Genomic DNA, 20,552 nt, shown 5'->3' with positions numbered 1-20,552 from the left:
CCCCCTCCCTTTCCCTCTCCTTCTCCCTCTCCCTCTCCTTTCTCTCTACTCCCTCTGGATTTTTTTTTTTTCAAAATATTTGTTTATTTGAGAGAGAGAGATCTCATCTGCTGGTTTGCTCCCCAAATGCCTGCAATACCTAGGGCTAGGCCAGGCTGAAGTCAGGAGCCAGGAACGCAGTTTGGCTGTCACCTGCTGTCACCTGTCATCATTGCTGCCTCCCAGGATTCAGGTTGGCAGGAAGCTGGAAACTGGAAGACGGGCAGCATGGATATGGAATGCAGCTGTCCGGAGTGGAGTCTTCACTGCTAAGCCCAACACCTGGCCCTGCCTATGTTATTTTGATTAGGATTTGTTGCAAAGCTTGGTGCTTAGAAAAATCTGTTAATAACTTGAGAGAGGACAAAACGCAGTAGTTATAATTTGTCGTAACTGTGCCTTATTTTTTTCCTTTGCAAGAAAATGTTAATCTTGTCCAATAAAGTTGCTTATTTTCTCCTCCCCTCCCCCCCAATCCCTCTGTGCCTTCTGCTTTGTTCTCTTAAAAATCTCAGGAGAGGATCGGCATTGTGGTGCAGAGGGTTAAGCCACAACTTGTGACATGGGCATCCCAGATGAGTGCTGGTTGGAGTCCCAGATGCTGATCCAGCTCCCTACTGATGTACCTTGAAAATCAGTGGAAGATGCCCTAGTGTTTGGACCCCTGCCACCCTTGTGGGAGGCCTGGATGGAATTCCAGGCTCCTGGCTTCAGCCCAGCCCAGCCTCCACTATGGGTGTCCCTTGGGGAGTGAACCAGCAGATGAACCATCTCTCCATCCCTCCCTGTCTCTGTAACTCTGCCTTTCAAGGAAATATACTCATCTAAAAAAAAATTTTTAAGTGAAATCTCCGCAGGCTCTGTCTGTCCATGGAAAAAAAGTTTGTAGGCTATGAAGAGAAGTGGAGCTGTGCTTTGCAGATCTGATATCATTTCCTCAAATCAGGGTCATTTCAAGAGATGATTCACTGGAGAAATTATCAGAAATATTGCAACAGGGATTATTTGGAAACTGAAGGTGAAAGCAGGAACTATTTATCAGGCCAAATAATCTTCGCATTTCTCTGTGATATGAACTGATTTTTGGTAGTTGATTTCTACTAATGGATCTAATAGTCTATTAGAGAAGACACTTTATTAAAATCTTTTGTATATTTTTAAAATTTTATTTCAAGCTGAATTATACATGTTATTTTTGGTTGACAATTCATGGTATATGTGAATGGGGTATAATGTAATGTTTGATACAGTATATAATGCTGTATGAGTAAATCAATCTAATTAACACATCTGTCACCTCAATTATCTATCAATTTTTATGGCAAGACATTTGAAATTTACATTATTATTGATGATCATCATCCTGTTGTGTAATAGGTCTCCAAACCTGTTCCTTCTGTCTCTGAAATTTTGTGTCCTCTGATCAGTAAATTCCCAATCCCTCTTTCCTCATATCCTCCAGCCTCTCCCAGAATCTGTGTTTTTCCTAAGTATCTCAGGTAGGCAACATGACTGGCCATTTGAATCTTGCTCAGCTGTAAATACCTGCCCTGATTCAACACTTGGCAATATACATATTGGCTTTACAACCAAAGCAGCCAGTCAATTGTGACTTCCATGTGTTTAACTGGATGGGGGGGGTGTATTTTTCTCCCCCATTTTTCCTTTTTTTTTTCTTTCAATTTTCTAAGGGTTGTGGTGAGAGTCATTGATATAGTTGAATCAAATCAGAAACTGATGTTTTGTGGCCTGCATTTGCAATCACAGCCCCCAAGGAATCTTGTCAACTTTTCTTGCTGCACGGATTACCTTGTTGAGGAGTTTTCAATGTGTTTCTTTCCAAGGGCTCTCAGTGTGGGCTCTTGGAACCTCCTGCTCCCACCTGTCTCTGGAGCTTGTCCTGTTTCCCTGAGAACACCCTGCAAGGGTCGTGTGTTTGCTAGCATGCGCCTTCCACCTCCATCTCTAGCCTCATATGGGAGGTGGTCTGTGAATATTTGTCACGTGCACATGTTCTCATATTCCATAAAACTGGGATCACAATGCCCTTTCTCTGTTTGCCATGTGATTCTGCCTACCTTATGCAATTTTTAAGGTTTCCTCATCTGTGTTGATGTCTCTGTAACATTTGGGACCACAACCAAGGAGCCCACACTAGGAGACTCCCAGTAGGCACACGCTCAAAGGACCCTGTCCATGACTAAGGAGGGTGATATCTCTACCCAGCCTACATGTACTGTGCCTTCTGTAATCTACTGAGATTCCCGGGATGGAAACTCCAATGTGGAGCACAGTGTGAACTCGTTGACCTGGCACTTTATACTGGGGTCCTGTGTAATGTGGCGACAACAGCCTTGGCCTGGGTCCGAGAGACACCTAGCTTGTACTCAAGCTGTTCCATGGGAAGAAGTTAGCAGTAAGGTTCCCTTGCATGTAATCTGAACCTCAGAGTGTGGTTCTGTGGTACAATCATTGACATAGGCTGAGCATCCCTTATCTGAAATGCTTGGCATCAGAAGTTTTCAGATTTTGAATTCTTTCTGGTTTTGGATTATTTGCATTTACTGAAAGAGAAGTCTTGGGGATGAGACCCAAGTCTAAACAGGAGATTTATGTGCTCCTTATGTACCTCATATATAGCATGAAGTAATTTTTATATAGAACTTTTAGTGTTACTGTATTTTGACTGTGACCTGTCACATGAGGTCAGGTGTAGAATTTTCCACTTGTGTTGTCTTGCTGGCACTCAAAGAGTTTTGAATTTGGATTTTGCATTTCCAGATTAGGAATGCTCAACCTGTTCAGATAATATGGAACAAGCACTTGTGTTAACACGTAACCTCTGACGGGTAGGCAGTGGGGGTACCCATGCCTGTCCTACGTGTGCGTCCTGCCAGGTGCCCATTGGTAGCCACAAGCACTGGTTTTCCAGGCTGCAGAGGTCCACAGCCACTCTCTGTAGATGGAGCACAAATCTAGATTTGCTCTGAGAGGCGCTCATGCTCACTATTCTGCTGCAGCCCAGCGTGACCACCCAAGAGTTCAGACACCCTCAAAGGACAGCGGTGAGTGGCCCAGAGTTTGCTCCGGGAAAGGAAGAATGGCTCTGTCAAAGCAATGAGGGGCGGGCACCACGGCTCAATAGGCTAATCCTCAGCCTGTGGCACCAGCACACCGGGTTCTAGTCCTGGTCAGGGTGCCGGATTCTGTCCCAGTTGCCCCTCTTCCAGTCCAGCTCTCTGCTGTGGCCCAGGAAGGCAGTGGAGGATGGCCCAAGTCCTTGGCCCTGCACCCCATGGGAGACCAGGAAGAAGCACATGGCTCCTGGCTTCGGATCATTGCAGTGTGCCAGCCGCAGTGCACCGGTGTCGCTCCCCCTCTTCGTGGAGGAACGACACTAAGTCCTGCCTAGGCTTCATATCCGACTCACGGCACCATTATGTCGCTCCCCCTCTTCATGGAGGAACGACACTAAACCCTGCCTAGGCTTCATATCCGAGTCACGGCAGCATTATGTCGCTCCCCGTCTTCGTGAAGGAACGACACAGGACCCTGCGCTGCTCTTTCGTCTGCTCGGCCCTCCCCGGGTTTGCTGCTGGTTCTTCCCGGGTTGGCTACCGTCCCTTCCACCTCTGTGGAAGGGCAGTTCCCCCTGCCACATTCCCCACTTCCGCGGGGGAGCGGCACACCGCCGGCCGGCTCTCTCGGGGGCTGCACAGGTGTTCCCCTTAGATGTTCCCCATAGATGTTCCCTATAGATGTTCCTGGTGCATGCCGTCTCTCTCCTCCTTTATAGTCCTCCTCCGCCAATCCTAACTCGGCTGCCCACACGCCGAGTACGCTGCTCTCCTCCAATCAATAGCAAGTCCTACAGTTTATTAGTTGAACTGGAGGCAGCTGTGCGGAAGCTGTTTACTTCTCTCCCAGCGCCATATTGTGGGAGAGCAGATGCATAGAATAAGTCTTAATTCCAGTAACTCAGTCTAGTCCGGATTGCTCCCCACACACCGGCTGCAGTGGCCATTGTGGGGTGAAGCAATGGAAAAAGGAAGACCTTTCTCTCTGTCTCTCTGTCTCTCTCTCACTGTCAAAAAAAAAAAAAAAAAGCAATGAGGGATTTGAGAGCTGCAAGGGACTGTACCTCTGTTACTGCTGTGAGGAAACCACACAACAGGGGCAACTCGGATGCTTCTGGCATCAGGAAGGAAGAGCTAACTAATAAGCCAGTGGTGTTGGATAATTCCAGGATGAGGATTGCAGCCCCTAGATGAAATGTTCATTTCCCTGGGCACGTTTGTGTGTGTCAGGGTGTGTGTGTGTGTGTGTGTGTGTGAGAGAGAGAGAGAGAGAGAGAGAGAGATTTCCTTCTATTGCTTATAAAATGCTAAGTTTTAAGTAACATTCTCTCTGCTCATCAAGACAGTAACTCTAATCAAATGATCAAATTGGCATTCTAAGAAGGGTCTTTTTTGAGTCTGAGATGACTGCAACATTTGTCACGCTCACTACCTTAATAAGGTGACATCTGTGCTGCTATTTCAATTCAATAGCTGGGCTCTGGGTCTAGGTTCTCCTGCTCCTGAACTCCGTGTGCTTGAGAAAGTCCCCTAACTCCTGACTCTCACTTTTCTCAGCTGGAGAGAGGATGCCGTGACTGTCCTACCTGTTGACTCTTGCAGAGTTTCCTCTGGCTCCAACAGGATAAAGTATATACACATGATTGTAATTGGCTTTGATGGAGTATCTGGTGAGGTTTTTTGCATTGATAGTGTGTTAATATTCAGCATGTCAAATTGTAAGGGAGGAGAAAGAGAGGTAAGCAAATTTATTTAAGAATCCTGGTGGCCCTCTAGGGAAGGAAGGGACTAAAATCTTGGCCTCCTTTGCTTGTGATTTCAGGTTACAGAGACCTTCAGTGTGGACTGAGCAATCTAGTGGTACAGGAATATAAAGCGTCGCTGTATTAAGGTACTTGTGAGACAGAGAGAGTTGTGCAGAGTGTGCACGGTGACACTGGATCTTGCCTCATTCCCAAAAGTGCAGGATTCTTCCTTGAGCAGATGGCTGGAGTATGTCCATCTGAGCTTGGGAACCCAAGTCACTTCTGCCCTGGGACACCCTCAGCCCCTCCGCTGCAGTCACAGAGAAATGCACCCTCCATCTTTGTACCTGGAGATCCATGTTTTGTGAGCAAAGGTTTGCCCTCGATTTGGTAGATTCATGGTCCATAACTCTAATCAGTCACCTTGGAATGAGCTTTCTCTGTCCTAAAATGAATCTACAGAAATAACAAAATAATGTCCTGTGTATAACATAAAGGAAAAATAAGTAAAAAAAAAAATTTGTAGTGCAGTGGTATGACCCAGCCACAGCAGAAGATGATATTTAGTAGTCTGACACTGGACAGGTGGAATGTCTGTGCTTAGTGTTGTGAGGCAGATGTTAGGTCCTTGCTTGTGATGCTTTGAGTCCTGGCCACTCCCTTTTGATCCAGGTCCCTGCTGATGCTCTTGAGAATACAGTGGATAATGGCTCAAGCAGTTCAGGCTCCGCCATCCTTGTGGGAGACGAGGATGGAATTTCAGGCTTCTGGCTCTGGTTTGGCTCAACGTAGGCCAGGGTGGCCATTTGGGGAGTGCACCAGTGGGTGGTTCATGTAACAGTTTGCAATAGTGAGACATGTTTAACAATGTTCCAAGTGAACTAAATAATAATAATCCCTTTATTGCACATAGCAATTCCATTCATGCAATACTGAGTTATATTAAAAATATGAAAAATAGGTTGTACATATACTTAAAAACAATATGAGGACCTTGGAGATAATTATAAGCCTGGGGAAATTCTTAAAGTACAGTGGAACATCCTTGGGTATTTGACTCGTGCAGGCCATAATGTCTAGAATCCTGGGCTCTACCCACTAAAAGCCAGAAATATACCTGTACTCATTATGATGATCAAAATGTGCCCCATGTTCCCCAGACACCCTCTCTGGGTGTGTGCTGTGCTGTTGACATTGCTGGATGTCATGGTGCCTTTCACTGAAGGCAGGAATTGATACTGGAAGATCTTTTTGAACTTCATGAGACACCATGTTTCTGGATTAATTTTGTTTCTAAACAAACCATCATCCATTGGAAGCAAATATGCTTCTGGGATCCGAGAAGTACATCTGAGTCCTGACGCCAGGAGCTAACTGAAAGAAAGCAGGAATCAAAGACCCTTGGCATACAAGGAACTTTCTTAGACTTCATAGATCTATTGGGGTGAGCCGGCCATGGAAAGAGAGTTTAGACTTTATCCTTTTCTGAACAAGAGAGTCCCAGTCCTATCGTGTTTGAGAATATACACTGGGCAGTTAGACATATCTGAGCATGAATCCTATTTCTGTTAATTAGTAGCTTTGTGAACTTGAGAAAGTTACTCATGGTTTGAGCCTAAACCCTTGAATGGCGATAGTCCTGTTGTAACTGTTTTAGTCTGTTCCTCCTGCTGTAACAAAATACCTTCAATGATGTAAGTTATAAACAGAAATTTCTTGCTCAGAATTCTGGAGTCCACCAAGTCCACGGTCAAGGGGCCAGCACACTTAGTGTTTGGTGAGGGGCTGTTCCTCGTGGATGGTGCAGTCTGCATGGCCCAAGGAGCAGGTGAGCTCCACCAGGCCTCTTTCATAAGGGACTAATCCCACTCGTGAGTGCTCTGTCCCCTGACCAGATCCCCTCCTGAATGCCCCACCTTCTGAGACCCTCACCTTGGAGATTAGATTTCAGTGTTGCAGGGGGTGACATTCAGATCAGCGCATCAGGTCGTGAAGTTGACTGCGTGGTTCCAGGAGCTTACTCCATTGAACCCTTGCTGCTTATGATGACACAACCAGCCTTTGGAGGCCGACTGTAGTAGAGAAGGGCATTAGTGACAACTGAGTCTGCACTGAACAACCCTGTGAGCAAAAAGGGAAGGGGGAAGCCAGCCAGATGTGGAGCACAGCACAAAATGTTTTATATGTGAAAGAAAACAGCTGTGTGATCTTCATAGCTCAGGAGTACTTACCCTGGCTACTTCATGCTGACTGCCAAGGGGGCTCTGAGTCACTAGAGCATTAGGAGCATCACATAGTAACCTTTATACAATGGGACCTGTAGGCAGGATCCACCACGGAGCTCAAGTGCACCATGTCACCTTGACTTACCCCCAGCCAAGCAGAGTGGGAAGCTAGTACTAACCTAGTTAGTGGACGAGGCTGGAATGGAAATTCATGGGAAGCTTGCTTATCACTACTTTTTTTTTTTTTTCAAGATTTATTTATTAGAAAGGCAGAGTTACAGAGAGAGGTCTTCCATCTGCTGATTCACTTCCCAAATGGCTGCAGAGCTGGGCTAATCTGAAAACACCTGGAGCTTCTCCTGGGTCTCCCACATGGGTGCAGGGACCCAAGAACTTGGGCCATCTTCCACTACTTTCCCAGGCTGTAGCAGAGAGCTGGGTTGGAAGTGGAGTAGCCAGGACAGTCCATATGGGATGCCGGCACTGCAGGCGGTGGCTTTATCTGCTATGCCACAGTGCCAGGCCCCGTTATCACTACTCTTTTCCTACAATGTGAACACTCTCATGTGCTGAATCTGATGCCAGACACTCTCATGCACACATATTTTCCTGGGACAAAACACAGAGAAAAACCATTTGAAGATATTCAATAAAAATATTTAGCTAGCTAAGAACGTCTAAAGAGATCCAGCTTTCTTATGGAAAATGACCAGAATTCATAGAGAAACTATTGATGGTTGGAGAAGCCATCTTTTCCTTTGTGCCGTGTTGCCAAAGAAGACCCTGGCTGCTGTCTTTGGTGAAGGGGAGAAGAGCGCTCTGATAATTGCCTCTCTGCCACAGGCAGGTTTTCAGATTTGGGTTCCTGTTGCGTAGTAAGCCAAGTTCCTTTCCTCTGCCTTATAAAGACTTTAAGAGCATTAAAAAGAAAATAAGACTATAAAATAAATGAGGACCGGGGAAAGCGAAATAAGGCAAAAGTGGGTACAGACAGCGGGTGCCTCTGGAAGAAGGCTTTGGCTGTGGACTTCCCAGGGACCAGTGTGAAGGGGAACGTCGCAGTGGGTGACCTGCAAATCGAACATGGAGCTTCTCAGGAGCCCTCAGGTGTCCCCAGCACCAAGAACAGAAGCAGATTGTCTCAGCTGCTCAGAGACAGCACGAACACCAGTGTTCAACTTCCTCCAGTGCCACACAGCAGCTGCCCTGGAATTGTCTAGCACTGCTTTGTGTAACATTCCTCAGCGCTGACCTTTTGCCAAAGTATAATTCTATAAAGGGGAAGAAACAACCTCCAGGCAGTCTTCCGTTTGTACTCTTCTCTTTCAATGGAACTGTTGTGAAATATTGAGCAGCTCGGAGTTAGGAGGTCATCTCTGCCAAGTCCTGGGAACACAGCCTCTCGGCACACGGGCAGGTGCAGAGCCACAGGCTTGCGACAGGTCACTCAGCTGCGCAGAGGTGACAGTCCCTTATAAATATAAAAAGGGAGCTGGAAGGCAAGGCCGCCCACCTCTGCTTATCCATGGGCAGATGTTGCAAAGAAGGTGGAACAAATCTGAGGGAGGAGAAGAAAAAAAAAAAACATAACTTTATGACCTTAAGATAACCACGATTCATACGTTTGGTTATTTCCGTCTCCGTGTGGATAATGTTAATGTAGTCAGAGTATGCATGCAGCTCTGTCCTCTTTCACGTAACTGAACAGGGTAAAATCAGTTCACATGTTTCGTACTCTTGTGGGTGTGGGCTGCTGTGAGATCAGTTCCACCAGGGCTTCAGACCTACCCTTGCTAAAGTGTGTTACATACCCAGGAGCCTTGAGTAAGTGATGCCTTCGGAAGACCACGGAAAGAGGCTGCTTAAGTGGATTGGGGATCAATAATACAGAGCAGAGGGGTCATGGGGGTTCTGCCCCGAGGGAGCAGAGGGGTTGAACAGAAGCAGGGAAGCTTTGGGGGAGATCGGAAGCCCCAGGGGAACTTCCCAACCTTTTAGGCTCCCCACTGAATGTGGAAATGGGGATTCCATTTATTTGTAGCTTAGGACGGAACAAGTGTACCCTGTACCTGTTGTATAGGAGAGTACTTCCAAAAGTTCACAGAAAATGGAACTGAAAGATGTTAATTTTGATGCAAAATTTTTGAAATCCACGCACAGCAGGATCATCAAAATGTTCATGGAAAATGATTGTTGTGAACAACTGTTCATGGATTGAAAAAAAATTTGCATCAAGAATAAACTTTTCTTTTAATTACATTTCCAACAAACTTTTTGAAATGCCCTCATATTTTTATATAGATCTATAAGCATGTGTAAGAGCTGCCGCTTTATAAAAAGTATAAGTAGAGTAATGGAAGGGTACTGATACTGTATGGGAAGTGTTTTTTTTTTAAAGGACTTTTCCCAGAGGTCAGAGGTCATTTATTTTCTCATGTCAATAACTTCTTTTTTCAGGGTGGGGGGAGGAGCAAAAGTAATCTTAATCACAGAGGGTGTCACTGATGTTTGCAAAGTATTCCCCATATGTAAACACTTCCCAGTGTTTTACTGCTCACTTTGTTAAATTTTCTAGTTTTATCTCCCAGAAGTAAAACATTTCTGATGCTTAAAGGCAACCACAGATTCAATGAAGGCATGTTTTGAATGAAAATCTTTTTTTTTTTTTTTTTTAAGATTTGTTTAGTATTTGAGATGCAGAGTTATAGGCAGAGAGAGGGAGAGGCAGAGAGAGAGGTCTTTTGTCCTCTGGTTCACTCTCCAAATGGCTGCAGCAGCCAGAGCTTGGCTGATCCAAAAGCCAGGAGCCAGGAGCTTCTTCCAGGTCTCCCATGTGGGTGCAGGGGCCCAAACACTTGGGCCATCTTCTACTGCTTTCCCAGGCCATAGCAGAGAGAGGGATCAGAAGTGGAGCAGCCAGGACTCCAACCAGTGCCCATATGGGATGCTGGCACTGTAGGCGACGGCTTTACCCACTACGCCACAGAGCTGGCCCCAACACTGGTTTTCTGACCTTGTACAGATTTCTTTGTCACCTGATTGTCTTGCTTTGAACACGTGTCACTGTTTTTCTTTGCTACTGTTAATCACCTTCTGAGAAGGGAAGGGTAAATGCATTTCCTTCCGCGGTGGTCATTTTCTGCTGGCCAGAGATCCCACCTTCTGCAGGGCCTCAGGGTGACTGTCAAGCGAGGGACCTTCACGTCTGCCTTTCTGTTGTCTGCAGCTTATAGAAATCAGCCCCACTGTGTGTGAGGAATGTTCTCTCTGTCAGCCCTAAAAATGAAGGGTAGGGAATGTGTCAGCACATGGCCTCAGACAATCCCTTTCATAGCAAGAGACTAATTCTTCAGAAGACATTCAGCCGAATGTGACTTTAACCATCTAAGCTCTTCCCTTCCCAACAAATGAATGTGAGGATCTGAAAAGACACAATGAAATTAGAAAATCTCAATTGATTTAATTAAGCAGCTGCGATTAATGAGGGGCTGTATTCTTCCTGCACTTACGAAGTCACTTCTAGACCGGGAATCCACTTAGTGAAAGGGAACAATCCATACGTGTTTGCAATTTTTCCATCTCTTCAACATTACCTTTTCTTACCAACTGCTAGTTTACTACTGGATATAAAAATCTTATAGAAAGAAACACCCCTTTTTATATGAAAAGGGAATGGGTTTGTGTGTTCACAGCACAGCAGGAAGACCAGCACCAGGTGGTTGGTGTGGGTATAGCCCATACGTAGCTTCTGAAATGTAAGTATGCTGTAGGCATCCCATCCTACAACAGGTCAATTCCCTGACACATTGATTCAGAATTTAACGATAATGTGCATTCTCCTTTCTCATTGGCTTCTACTTAAAGCCAGAGAAACATTTCCATGCTGGACTGTGTGAATGGGCTGTGTGTCCATTGGAAGTCGATGGAATGTTTCTGTTGACCCCACTTCTTTCCTTCCTTTGGAGCTCTGTGAGCTCCATTCTTGGGATTTCTCTGGATCTTTCCTTGAACCCTAATAACTTCTGTCTCTATATTCATGGTTTCTAAGAACTTGGTCCTCTTTCTCCTTTAGTCTGGGTATTTTTTTAAGATTTATTTTTATTTGTTTGAAAGACAGAGTTACAAAGAGAGGTAGAAACAGAGAGAGAGAGAGAAAGGAGTCTTCCATCTGCTGGCTCACTCCCCATGTGGCTGCAACAGCTGGAGCTGGGCTGATCTGAATCCAGGAACCAGGAGTTGCTTCTGAGTCTCCCACATGGTTGGTAGGGGCCCAAGCACTTGGGCCATCCTCTGCCACTTTCCCAAGTGCATGAGCAGGGAGCTGGATCAGAAGTGAAGCAGTCAGGACTCAACTGGCGCCCATATGGGATGCTGGTGCTGCAGGCCGGGGCTTTAACTTTTGGTGCCATGGTGCCAGCCCCTAGTCTGGTTATTTACAAGCTATGATCCCAGTGGGACCCCGTGTCACTCGACTGTGGGGTTCTCAGCGCACAGACACTTCCAGGATGAAGTTCTCCCCCTCCTCAACTTCTGCTTGCACTCATCCTTTGATCTCCTCCCTCTCTCTCATCACCTTGTTTTATACATTTTTAAAATTTTGATTTATTGAGGAAATACAGCAACACCATGAAAAACGTATGATTGACAGTTTAAATGTCCAGTTTTTGAGAATAAAGCATTCCAGATCAGATGAAAGTCCTTTTGGATGCTGGGGGCTGGGGTCCCTTTTTGCTTCTTCTCTGGTTTCCTAGAAATAACCTGTCCCTATTGAGTGCCTCATCCGGCTTGGAGACTGCTCTGTCGGCCTTTCTTGGTCTACATAGCTGTGTCCACAGGAGCCTCGTAGAAGATGGTCCTCTTGCTTTGGGTCATTAGGTCATTCTGTGTTGATGGGTGCTGTGGGCTAGATAGTGGCTGTGGATCATCCAGAAGCAAAAATAACCACAGACTCTTACCCAAACTGTATGGAAGTTCAGCAGGTTGAGTGCCCCATGGGCTAACTCCATGAGGCAGAAGAAAGTGCAGTGACCGGAGCAGGTGCAGCCAGGCCTCTCCTGAGCTGTTGCGCTCAGAGTTCTTTTTGGTTTCCCAGCTGTGTAAGCAGCTAGGTCCTCAGGGTTGCTCCTGTTCTCCTTTCCTTTCCGGGAGACCTACCTTGTGTCTCCAGCATTCTTGATCTCATTCTCTGTTGTTCTCTGTGTGTTTATTTTAGTAGATTTTTATGGTGCCTGTTCTAACACTGGTCTCCTGGCTAGTTCATGGTTCCCTGGCTACGTGATAGTTTGGCTCTCATATTCGTAAACATCTACACCATCCCCAAGTTCTGCTGCACTTAGAGGCAGAAACTCAGCACAGGGATCCAATACAGTTTCCTTATCCTAACTCCTCAGGGCAAGTTGTTGATAGTGACACAGGGGATAAACTTGACAGTGCTAGGCTAGCGCTGGGTGTGGGGGCTACCTTCCCACTGGCCCCACCACTCATTATATGTGTGGTGGTTAATTTACAAAGTACTTTATGAGCTTCCTGTTCTTTTGCTTTGCCTTCAGCTTCTCTCCCTTGTTTCATTTTTCCTTCTCCCTTTGGCTTGACTTAGGAGTCTGCTTGATTTTCTCATGCTGTATCGGTTTTCTTGTCCTCTCAGCTGGTGAACTGTAGGGACACATAAATGGGGAGATGGAAAATATTGACCTGCCAAAATGTTAAAAAATCATACCTTCCCCCTGTGATCAAGTACCAAGCAGGTAAGCTGGTGGTAATAAACTCCAACAGGCATCTGAGATTCAGGGCCCCTGCTGAATGGGTTATTTGCTCTGGGAATAAACTTGGTCTGGAAGAAGATACTACCACCAAAGAGTAGCCCTCTGTGTTTACATGCTCCATGTTTTAGCTTTCTTTGGTCTTGAAGCCGTTCAGTGAGTACCATTGTGGTTTGTGAGGAGGGTAAGAGTTCCACTTTTCCTCTGTGCCATTGTTCCGTCTTTCATAAAGGTTAGGTGGCAATGTTTGACGACTCTCTTGCCTTGTCCCCTTTTCATGCTTTTTAAGGAAAACAGACGAAATAATGTAAACACTGCGCAGAGGGGGACTGAAATGGAAGTGTTCCTCCTCCTCCTGGAAGTTTGAAGATATTCCGATTCCCAGCCACTCTGCCTCATGCGTGCCTCTTCTTGGCAGCAGTAGGGATACTGGGTAGACGGTCCCTGGAGCATCTGGAAGTCTGGATTCAGATGCCAGTGCCACCAGCATTGAGCAGCTGGGGGACCTTAGGCAAATCGTCTAATCCCTTTGAACTTCAGTTTTCTTCTGTGTGAAACAGGAGTTGATGAAATAAACCTGTCTTTGGTTGCTGTGATACACAGAGACGGTGTGTGAAAAGTGCTTAGCCAAGAGGTATGGGCACAGAGTTAGCGCTGACTCATACTTGCTGTTCCTCCTCTGTTCCCTCCTCTTTCTACAGTGATCCAACGCGTAGTTCTCACACAGGACTGCCAGGATTTGACCTTGACTCTACCCTTTCCTGTGTCACCTGGACAAAGCCTTCCACCTTTCTGAGGTTATTTCTGTATTTGGAAATTGATGATGATAATGATGTTGTCTCCAAGTTCACTTAAAGTTTTTGCACAGTGCTTACAGCATGATGGATGTTCAGTGTCTCTTTGTTGTTATAAAGTAGTTATTAGTATTTTCTCAAAGATCTAAAAATCCTGGGTCCCTGCGGATTTCAGGGGTGCTGGTAGAGTTGAGATGGGGTAGGCTTAGCTATTGATGAAGTTTAGATAAATAGCCAGTGGTTTTTCCAAAGAATACTGTATTGATTTGTTCATTTATAATTAAGTGAAATTTCAGATATCCTTTCTATCATGATGTAGTCCCTATCTCTTGCCTCTTGGAGGATGCTGGCAAGGAGATGGAGCTGCGGTAGGCTCCCCTCACAGCAGCTGCTGCTGCGTGAGTTGGGGGAGAGGAGCTGCTGCTACTGGAAGGCAGCAGGGGAACTCCTTTCTTTTGAAGGGGGGACTTTTTCACATACTCCCTCCCCTCCTCTCCAAAATGTGAATGTCTGTCTTAGGCCGGCGCCGTGGCTCAATAGGCTAATCCTCCGCCTAGGGCGCCGGCACACCGGGTTCTAGTCCTGGTTGGGGCGCCGGATTCTGTCCCGGTTGCCCCTCTTCCAGGCCAGCTCTCTGCTGTGGCCAGGGAGTGCAGTGGAGGATGGCCCAAGTGCTTGGGCCCCGCACCCGCATGGGAGACCAGGAAAAGCACCTGGCTCCTGGCTCCTGCCATCAGATCAGCCCGGTGCGCAGGCCGCAGCGCGCCGGCCACGGCGGCCATTGGAGGGTGAACCAACGGCAAAAGGAAGACCTTTCTCTCTGTCTCTCACTGTCCACTCTCCCTGTCCAAAAAAAAAAAAAAAAAATTTAAAAAAAGGCAAAATGTGAATGTCTTCCAACGGCATTGCCACCCAGGTGGGGTCACACAAACCAGCCCCTGTGGAGTGCTGGTGTTCATGGGAAGTTGCTGACAATTGTTGGAAATAAAGGCCAGGATCTGGGTTGGTGCTGAGGAAAAGCCAGCATGCAGAACAGGTAAAGAAGTACCCACAGACAAGTTGTCTGCTTTCTAGGTACTGCTGAGCTAGTTTATATCACACTCCTGTGCTAGGCCCTCCTGGGATGCAGTCCATGTAGGGGCCATTGTCTTTGCCCTTAACAAATGCAGCCTCTAATCTCATCGGTTCTTAGTTTGGCTTCTTCCGTGCACTAACCAGGCTGAGCATAATCATATAAGCTGTAATAGTGCTCTGTGTGTGCCATGGTAACTACATACCCCTTCCCACGAGGGGATTCAAGCCTCCTGACTTGGTCAGTAGCATCTCCAATCTGGCTCCAACCAGTAAGCAAAAAGTCCTTTTCCTTACCAGAAACAAATACTTGTAGCAAGGAGTCCTCACCCCACAGCCCTGGTGATGTGGTCAGGTCTTCTTCAGATGTCTCACCGAATGTGGCATGGAGGTGCAGGAGTTAGCCTTCTCTCTTTCTCTGTAGCGTAGTAACTGTTGTCCATACTCAACAGAGCTCATGCCCACTTTCTGAAATGCTTTAAATTAGGGTACCATGCAAGTCGTGATTCCAAGTCATCAAAACAAAAAGGAACTCAATAGCTGTGACATTAAACTAGCTGTTTCCCTGGGGAATATAAAGTTGGAAACCAATGCTGCGATGTGCTTTGCTCATACATGAGCTGGCCTGAAGGAAAATTAAATATAGTTCAACTATAACTCCTAAAATAGCACAATTCAGGGGACCAATGGACAAAATCTTTTTTAGGGGGAAGATCATGAACACAAAGGGAAACATAGGGGGAGAGAAAGCAGAATCCAGGTCTGGGGAATGATCTTACAAATGAGCATCTCCAACTTTCCTATGTTATTTATTGTATCATATCAATATTTTGGCCTGATCACTTAATGACAAAAGCCTGTTTTTCTTTAAAAGTCCTCGTATTTAGTTAAACCCTGCAGTAATCAAATTCAGGGTTTTCAACAGCAAATGGGGAAGTCGCAAATGCTTTGGAAAAAAATACTTGCTTTCCTGTTCTTAAAATTCACGTGTGTACATAGATTATTTGAAAAATACGTGAAAGTATGGAGATGAACTTTCCCAGTACAATTCCACTGTGAGACTGCTGCTAATGTGTTGCTGTCACTTCAGTACTTTACCGTGTGGTACTTGATTTCTCTTTTTTGTGTGTGCATGCATTTTCCACATAATTTGAGTCATACTGTTATATAGATATATAGATAGATAGATATTTATAAGCTACTTTTATAGAAACTTCATTTATTTTTTGAAAGCTTCCCTCAAAAATATTTTAACCCAAATGTGCCAGGCTGTTTAGTTATACTCTGATTGTTGGGTATTTTCACTGGTAATGGAAGCTTTGGTGACCATCTTAGAATATTAATCTTTGATTCTCTGCCCGTTTCTTTAGGGTATATTCTTAGAAGGGGAATCAGTTTGTGTAGGCATCTGAGATACTGCCAGTTTGTGTATTAGTCCAATGATACTTTCACTCATGAGTGCTTAACTGTGCTCCGAATTCACTGCATCTACAATGCCACTGAGTGGATTTTCTTCAGTCAGTCGTTCTTAACTCTGACTTCACAGTGGAATCAACACAAGGGCAACAGGCAAGCAAATAACTAAGCCTCTGACTGGACTTTACCCCAAAGCAACTAAATCAGCATTTCTGGTGAGTTGAGAGGTGGGAGAGGCGGAAGAGCCAGAGGCTTCTATAACTTTAAAGCTCACAAATGAAGCTAGTTGATGGAAAGGGGTCAGACTACTTTCCTAACGGAGTAAATGACAAGTGTTCTCCTCTGAAGCTCTTCTGGTAACAAGGCACATTAGCACTTGCATAGTATATGTCTGTCTCATTGGCTGGAAAAACATACTGGGAAGTTATGGTCCTGGACAAGATACTCTGCCTCACCTGGATTTTCATATACTTTGGGAAAAAGTAAGGCCATTCCTGCACCAGGAGAGCTTTTCCTCCCCCTAAGCATCTTACCAATTTCTTTTTAGAAAATCCTTGTAGGACCTTTTTTTGACTTTTTCTTGTGTTGTGTTTAAGCTTTATATATACAATTCTTTGAGAAGTAGTGTCGCTCCCCCTCTTCGTGGAGGAACGACACAAGACCCTGCGCTGTTCTTTCGTCTGCTCGGCCCTCCCCGGGTTTTCTGCTGGTTCTTCCCGGGTTGGCTACTATCCCTTCCACCTCCGTGGAAGGGCAGTTCCCCCTGGCCGCATTCCCCACTTCCGCAGGGGAGCGGCACACCGCCGGCCGGCTTTCTCGGGGGCTGCACGGGTTCCCTTAGATGTTTCCCATAGATGTTCCCGGTGCATGCCGTCTCTCTCCTCCTTTATAGTCCTCCTCCGCCAATCCTAACTCGGCTGCCCACACGCCGAGTACGCTGCTCTCCAATCAGGAGCAAGTCCTACAGTTTATTAGTTGAACTGGAGGCAGCTGCGTAGAAGCTGTTTTCTCCTCTCCCAGCGCCATATTGTGGGAGAGCAGATGCATAGAATAAGTCTTAATTCCAGTAACTCAGTCTAGTCCGGTTTGCTCCCCACAAAGTAGTAAATTTCAATTATCTTGCCATATCACTGTTCAACTGATGATCAGATATTTTACGTATTTAGGCACTTGCAATCCCAGTACATGAATTTCCAGGTCTGAGTGTTTCTTCTGTATCTTAGTGCAGCATTAATTGCATCCTATCTTAGTTGCTCAGTAGATAAAATACTAGAGGGCTCTGAGTAGCCTGCAGGCTTGACCCACCAGTTTTGATGACGGTTTCTCGAAGCGCCAACCATGGTCTGAAGCCTGGTTTTGATCTAATCAGTTCCTAGAAACCCTTTATGCTCACCCTGTTAGTGAAAAGTGATGTGTAATGGTCTGCGCTTTATTAAAACATTTTTGTGTGCATGCAAAATAAGAGAAGGTAATGTTTCTTCTCTAGCGATCATACCACAAACTCTGGTCACCTGCCTCAAAGTGATTGTCTTTAGAGGGTTCGTTCTCTGTTTCTGTCTTGCCTGCAGATCCATCCCTTGCTCTTCCTCCCAGAATTCTTTACATTGTCTTGCAGTCACGAGTGGTCATGTGACATGCTTTTGACTAGTTGCATATCAACCGAATTCTGCTGAGGGCTTTGGGGAAGAGCCATGCCTCTGACACCTCCTTCCATCATTTAGTCTAGCCTCGGATGCAGATGTGATGCCTGGACATTGGCAGTCTCATCCTGCGACTATGAGGTATCAGATCTGAGCAAAGGATGGAGAGTAACAGAGACATTGCCACCACCTTTGAGCTGCTGAACTGACACTAACGTTGTCCACATGTAGATTCCTCGTCTAAACATCCTTAGTCCAGTCAATGTTAGATCTGTTTCTGTGACTTTCCAATTGCAAACATCCTGGTTTCACGCAAGTATTAGTCAATGTCATGTTTAGCCATTGATTTGAGCTGGCTGTTTCCTATTGATTCCATGAATGGCTGAATTACAAAGGCCAAGACTGTCTCTACATGGAATGTGGCCCAGCCACTTTATTCCCTTCTATTGTATTCTCCCTGGAGGCAGTGGCAGTGGTCAGACCTGGACTTGACTTGGGCTGAGAACTGGGAATAATCATTGCTTCTTGTTGTCAATCTCTGATAATATTTCTGTGTTTTGTTATCAGGTCAATTCACTTGGGTCTAAAACTATATAAGTTTAATTCAAATAGAAACAAATGAGGGGGCAGTGATTGTCAAAGCAACTTATCCAAGCTTTCAGCTTTGCACTGGTGGCCCCCGAACACACAAAGTGATAGTTATTTGCTACCTAATTGCTGTTGCTATGTGAGGATTTCTCTTTTTTACAACCCCTTTAAGATGGGGAGGTTGCTATTTCAAGCAGGATATCAGTACCTCTTGCCATCTAAACACCATTATTCTCCTCCAGTTTTGATGCAATTTCTCTTACCCTTAATGATTGAAACAGTTTGGTAATGAATGTAATTTGAGGTTACATATATTTATTTTGTGCTGCCAAATGTTATGCCAGTCCCTTAATTGGTTTTGTTAGAGTAAACTTGAAGCCTTGGGTATACAAAGCAATTAAAACCTCTTGGCATTTTGCATCAATCACTGAAGCATCATAAATTTTTGATTTGCTATGTGATGTACATATTTACCAAACACAAGTAGTTATGGTTTATGTGCATTAAGCTGGGAGAGGGCCAAGAAAACGCAAATATGTTTGAGGTTACACAGAACTATATTAAATGTTCAATCATTGCAATAATAGCTAAGTGTTGAATCAAGTTGGAAAATAAAGACAAATCTAGTTTCCTGCTTCTATAAAATGATCGCAAGCCTTACCTGTTTCAGATTTTCAGGTGAGAGATTTTTAGCTAGGTTTTGCATGGTTTTCCAGCTGTTCACTCTGCTTTTCTCAAGACATGTAGGAATTTATGGAAATGGTCAGTGTTTTGCCATTATCTTTGCTTTAGTCATCGTAAGTCTTTGGAAGTATAATGGAAAAAGGAGGAATCATAATTCTGAAACAAAGACTTGGTTTATTTGTAATCAAGAATCATCCAGCTCATCTTCTTTTGCAGATATAACATGTATTGGACCGTGAAAGCAGCTATGAAAACGAGCTTTCTTTGGAGCCTAACTCGTAACACCTGCTCACTGGAGCGTCCTCTTTCCATGGGCTCGTCATCATGATTCTGGCTCCATCTGATAAGCACAGAGCTTGATCGTGGGAAGAAGGGAGCCTTGTGGACTGTTAGTTCCCAGGACAGTGCCAGGAAAAAGCTGTGAAGGAAAAGGTAGATCCTTTGCAGACTAACACATGAGAGCAAGGGGTGACCTTTTCCAGAGAAGGCTCCTACTAGTCATGATCTGTGCTTTCAGTTCACTTGTTTATTTTCGTCTTCTTTTGTGGTCAGAAAACCTGGATGTAGACTTCAGGCTGACGCCTTGCTTTTTACATATGGAAGGGGATTTCATGAACAACCTTGCACTCTAAACTTATGAGTATGTTCTAGGCATGTTTCTGGGTGACAGCTGGGTCATGAGAGATCAGTGGGTGGAGGAGAATGCTGGTGGGCTTCAAAGAGTTTATGAAAAGTGGAATTAAAAGTTAATTTTAGTATAAAAAGTTTGAAGTCCATGCAGTCTTTTCAGAATATGCATTTTCCATGGATTTTAAGATACCTTGGATGTGTGGATTTAAAAATTTTTTGCACTTCTAATTCCATTTTTCCATAATCTTTTTGAAATACCCTTTTATTTCCCTTTCTTGATTCTCCATGTCTTTCTATTGATGTTTGGACTCCTTCTTATCACTCAGATGTGGAGCCTATCCTCAACTTCCATGGGGGGCGGGGTGCTAAGAAAAGAAAAAAAAAATCAGACTTCATGGTGGAATTCAGTTGCCAGGTCTTGAAATCCCCCAAACTCAGGTGGGTACAGCATTGCTCAGTGTTCCTTGCTGCTGACACAGCATTCGTTTCATTGATGAAGCTTCTGCATATTCTTGGGAAGCCGAAGAATGTCAAGTTATTTTACCCATGGAGGACCTGGCAAGAGAAACCAGTTTTTCAGTTTTAGCAGCTCTTGTGTGGACTGTCTTTGCTTGCCACAGGGCAAGATGTCCAAGCTCCATCCGCTGGTCGGGCTGTGAATGCAATCCCTCCTTTCCCATTCTGTCCTTGTTAACTGTCAGCACAGACAACCCCCGGTGTGGTAAGACTCAGTAAAACTCTCATAGGCCCAAAGCAATGAGGAGAAGAAGTTGAAAGAAAAATCTCTGCCGTGGAAGCTAATTGTATGCTTTTAATTAATTGCTCCAATTAGTCCCGCTCTTTTCGGTTCTGCGGCTCTCTAACAATGTCAGCTGGGATGCTTC

General features: G+C 45.1%; 1 long non-coding RNA gene across 5 annotated transcripts in view; it reads left to right on the top strand.

The window, feature by feature from the left end:
* Positions 1-20,552, top strand: part of LOC149128738 (uncharacterized) — a 56,941-nt gene that overhangs the window by 12,007 nt on the left and 24,382 nt on the right. For 2 of the 5 annotated variants that reach the window (XR_016223448.1, XR_016223440.1), the window contains exon 3: positions 555-1,326. The exons of the other annotated variants lie outside the window; for them this stretch is intronic. This is a non-coding gene — a long non-coding RNA (uncharacterized LOC149128738). Of the gene's footprint in view, positions 1-554; positions 1,327-20,552 lie in introns of those variants that run through there. 5 annotated transcript variants of the gene reach the window in all.

Source organism: Oryctolagus cuniculus, chromosome 1 (assembly GCF_051225735.1).
Source record: "Oryctolagus cuniculus isolate XC-2025 breed Fujian yellow rabbit chromosome 1, ASM5122573v1, whole genome shotgun sequence".
NCBI lineage: Eukaryota > Metazoa > Chordata > Mammalia > Lagomorpha > Leporidae > Oryctolagus > Oryctolagus cuniculus.
The sequence above is the reverse complement of the archived record's forward strand: the minus strand, read 5'-3'. Positions and strand labels throughout refer to the sequence as shown.